The 4,806-nt window shown below is 31.7% G+C and overlaps 1 long non-coding RNA gene across 1 annotated transcript; it reads left to right on the top strand.

The window, feature by feature from the left end:
• The first annotated feature begins 37 nt into the window (after positions 1-37).
• On the top strand, positions 38-3,925 carry LOC127846679 (uncharacterized). The gene is made up of 2 exons (XR_008033610.1): positions 38-357; positions 3,246-3,925. It is a non-coding gene; the product is annotated as an uncharacterized LOC127846679 (long non-coding RNA).
• The last annotated feature ends 881 nt before the right edge of the window (positions 3,926-4,806 follow it).

Raw genomic sequence — 4,806 nt, 5'->3', positions numbered from 1 at the left:
ACGAAGCCTTAAAAGTATGACGTACCCTTGGGTCAAAAGTACAGATACGCCAACAGCTTAAAATAGATATCACAGCGGTGACAAAATTGTTACCGCGGTGACATTTTTGTCACTGCGGTAATAAATTTATCACTGCGGTGATATATTTGTAACTGTTGTGATACTTTGTTTGACCCAAACAGTTTGATAAGAGCTAAATCGAACTAACCAATGAAACAACGTCTTGCAAAACGGCAAATCGGCGAATATTTACTGCGAAGTTTTCAAGATGTCTGCCTCCATGGATACTGTAAACAACTTTTCAGATCATGACTTTGGTAATTTTAATCTTCGGACACAAGGATGACGACAATTAAGGTATACTTACATAATCATTTATCGATTAACATTCCTACATAAAGTTTATAAGAAAGTGTGTCGAACTTACGCTATGATATTGTTTTTTATGTATCACGATATCGACAAATGAAGTCTTTATTGTAAATAATCTTGTTTATACTGGTTAAATTATATTCTAGATTAAGTACTAGATCTGCGTTTACCCTTTGTTATGGTCATGATAATAATTGATGCCCGCGATACAATTAATTTTGGAAACAATAGTGACAACCAGGTGATTTAACATACATGTACCATTGTCAAAATTAAGTTAAATCATGTTGACATTGGTGGGGTATCATGTACATGTAAATTCATTGGGCCCAAATTGCAGAAAACAAATTCAAGCAAACAACTGTACAGTTTAAATTGAAAAAAAAAATGTGTAGATGAAAGACTGTCAGTCAGCCTGACAACAATTTTTTTTTTAAACCTATTTATTTAAGCTCGATTGCATAGAAAGCCTAAAAGTAAGGAATATTTGAAACACTCTCGAGTCTGTATCCTGGGTTTCAATGGGGGAGATCTAAAGAACGCTCCCACAGAGGGGTTCCAACCCTTGACCTCATAATCGCTAGGTGGACACCATATCCACTACGTCACGGCGACAAGAACATTTGATACCACTACCAGTTTTTATATCCAGGGCCCTCAATCCATTTTAGGGGAAGCGGGTCGCTACCCTCATGAGGGGGAATTTTTGCGGCGTTTCCATTTTTGGGGGATTTTTTTACTTCTCTCTAATTATTACATTTGTACATGTTTGCACTATATTCATTTCTTTTCTCATAATTAAGTATGTTTAACAAGATTAAATTGAAATAGAATTGAGATATAATAATCATGATACACATCTTTAAAATATATAAAAAAAAATAATCAGGGGGAATTTTTCCCCCCAAAAGGGGAAAAAAATATACTTTTCAGGTGGGGGACTGCGGCCGAAATTCAGCCGCAGTTTGATAGATTGAGGGCCCTGAATAATCATTTATTCAAATTATGCCTTTATTTATAACGGGGTATAACAAGGATCCATCTTCAACAACACTATTCAACTGTAAAATACATTGCATCAAAACTGTTTCCTGTTACTGTAGATTTTGACAATTGAGATGCGTTTGTTTAGTCGGAGTCAAAATTCTGTCAGACTGTTTTAAATTTTGCAAACAATGTTGCAGGATACAAAAATGCATTTTTTTATGTTCCTTACAAACTAAAAGAGTCTCTTGTTGACAATTTACCTTTAAGGATTACATGTATAGTCACTAAGTGTTTGTGTTCATAGCACTTTATCATAAATGGTAATAATTATCTTGAAAATATTTGGACTACATGAATTCTTTTCTTATTGTGACAATAGTGGTTAAAAACTGCATTGTAATGTTAATTGTACTAGTGCGTATACAATTTACCTTTTAGAATTACATGTGTAGTAACTAAGTGTTTGTTTTCATAGCTCATTATTGAAAACGGTACTAATTATCTTGATAATATTTGGACTAAATTAATTGTGACAATAGTGGTTAAAAACTGCACAATAATGTTAATTTTACTAGTGCGTACAAAATTTGTTTGTTTCCACTTATATTGCAAAACAAATATTTCAATATGATTTAGAGTAGGTAGGTTGGCATTTCCTTTTTTAAATGATTTTTATTTTATACACAAGCTATTCCTACTGAAACAAAGATATCCAGAGACAAAAATCTCCCAATTGCCTATATAACATTCTTTCCATATACTAAGAAGTTGGCCAAATTATGTTTTTGAGATATGATAAAATGTAAAAAAGAAATAAAAGTACTTTTTATTTCAAACGGCAATAAAATGCTTAGGGTCTGCTCCGCACACAAAAAGGGTCCGTCGGCTTTTGAAAACAATTTTTTTCTCGGCCTAGTTCCTGTTGTGGATTACCCAGTTGCTGCCTGTTTCGAGTTTTATTTGTTATCCCAAAGCCCTGCTTTAAATCTGTGTGGGACTATGTTTTAGCTTTGCAACTTGAAACTTGCTAATTTGATTAAACACCTATTTATATAATTATACTCAATGGCGTTGTACAAAACATATTTATGTACATTCAATTGATAAAATATAAGAGTGTTTGATACTATTATGCAGCATTACTTAAAGGATTAATAATCTAAAATTGTGTGATATAAATAAAAATGCCGTACGAAACTTAAGCAATTAAACTATACCGGCTACAATATTAAAACACAGTAAAAATAAAATAGTATGTAATAAATTGATATAACTAGGTTTAAGACAATAATTATAATGATATTATGAGCAAATTTTTGGCAACATAAAGACACTGTATTTAATTAACTTTAAATAAACATTAACATAAACATTAGCTTTAATTAATAGTAAAACAGTATAGCTTTAATCAGGACATTCCAATTTCTATTAGGCAGTTTATGTCTGTATTTTTTCAGAGATATAAGACATGGTGTTCAAATTGAGTATGCATGTTAACTATAACCAGGGGAAGCATATTTCCCAATGGCTATTTGCAAAAAAATTAACAATTTCTACTTTCCAACATTGAGTTTATTGCGCTTACTCTAAAATATCTTATTAGTTTAAGTTATATTATCTTTTTTTGTATTTATCCATTCAGTCATTTTATCTCAATAAGATTGCCACATTTTAAACAACTCTCTTTTATACATTGTTCTGGTGGACTGTATTACTGACACTCAAAATAGTGTAAAATGTTGTAAATTGTCATAAAACATTTCAACAAACAATTGTAAAACAGTTGTAAACAATCATGTTCAACTAAATTTGTTTTTATACATTAATTTAAACATTTGTAATGGTATAATTGAGAGTCCTTAACAATTGTCAAATTATATTTTCAGAGTCCATCAATGGTTGTGAAATCAAGGATATTCTATTGGAAGGAAAGACATGAATGCATTCAAGTTTCCTGTGAGCAATATGATTTCCTGACTTTGCCTTACAGTATAAAACAAGAGAGTTAAACACTTGAAACTTGAAAAGATGTGGTCCTAGAACCTGAAATGGCAACTCCAGCTCTCTACAAAAGCATCATCTGGAATCCAACTATGTACAATCAAAAAATTAATGTGTGTCTTAATTTTGTCTTTTTAGAGCCCTGATGGGTCTTAAGATATCAGATGTTTTAAAATTTATTGTGTTTGTGCTGCAAGTTTTATGAACTGGTTATAAAGCTTATGTATGAAGAACCGTTTACTGCCTGGTTAGCTGCAGTAGAGCACTCATAGGAATTGGGAGATCTGTGGAATCCCTTTGTGGCTTGCAAATTTCAACCTGTTTTCAAAAATTGCTTAGTTGGTCAGTGTGTTAATATTTCAATTTTCAGGTCTGGTAAAGAAAGTTATTTAAAGGCAATGTGCAAGGTTTTCCTTAATAATAGCATGTACACAGGAAAAAAAAGCTTAATATTAGATATTTTGTTATAATCAGTTTGTGGTCCGTCCATAGCTAAACATGAACATAGATATTTTTTACTTTTATTAGTACTATATACATATTATAAATAAAAGGTTGTATCTTGCATCTTCTAATCCTTAAAGTGGCATGGTGGCCTAGTGTGTGTGTTGTTTATCTATGAAATTTATACATGTATACAAATATCTAGGCTACATTATGATGTACTACTCAAAGAACAGTATGTTTAAAATGCAGGTTTATACTAATTTAAATACAGGTACAAATTAATCCTGTGTTGTATATAGCAGAATGTCCCTTATTTTCACTGTTATCTTTTAAAACTGTTCAGGTACACTTCACCTGCATAAAACTAGTTCAGATATATGTCCCATAGAGCAAAACAATTGTCACTAAATCATTGTATAATCGTTATTGGCAGTTCACTTCTGTAGTTTCTGAAATGAAAAATTGTTGTTACCTACCTTCACTCCTAATTCAGTTTTAGTAGAATGCTTAATTTCATTTTTTTTTCCTTTATTAGTTGTAAGTAGTGGGCTCTGTGTTCTGATTAGTTCCTAAATTGAACACATGTTTAAACGTCGGTTGTTAAATTGTATAACATGTTAATGCAGAATTGTACCATAACATGAAATTGTATTTTTTGCTTTGTACATTGTTTGAAATGTTACCATCTTGTTTCTAATAAATGTTTTTTATAATTCACCATCTAGTCCTATTTGCAAAAAAGTGAACCATTTAAATATTGTATTTAAAGTATACACCCGTTAGCCTTACTTAAGTCGTGAACATTTCGTAGGCATTTGTTATCCCCAGTAAAAGGCGGAGGGATATTGTTTTGGCGCTGTTTGTCCGTCCTTCCGTCCGTCCGGCACTTTTGTGTCCAGAGCCATATCTTGTTAGTGCTTTAGCGGATTTCATTGAAACTTGGTATGAGTATATTATATGGATAAGAGGATGATGTACACTTTGTATCTTGAAAAAAAT

The sequence above is a fragment of the Dreissena polymorpha genome, chromosome 9, assembly GCF_020536995.1.
Source record: "Dreissena polymorpha isolate Duluth1 chromosome 9, UMN_Dpol_1.0, whole genome shotgun sequence".
In the NCBI taxonomy this organism is placed as follows: Eukaryota; Metazoa; Mollusca; class Bivalvia; order Myida; family Dreissenidae; genus Dreissena; species Dreissena polymorpha.
The sequence above is the reverse complement of the archived record's forward strand: the minus strand, read 5'-3'. Positions and strand labels throughout refer to the sequence as shown.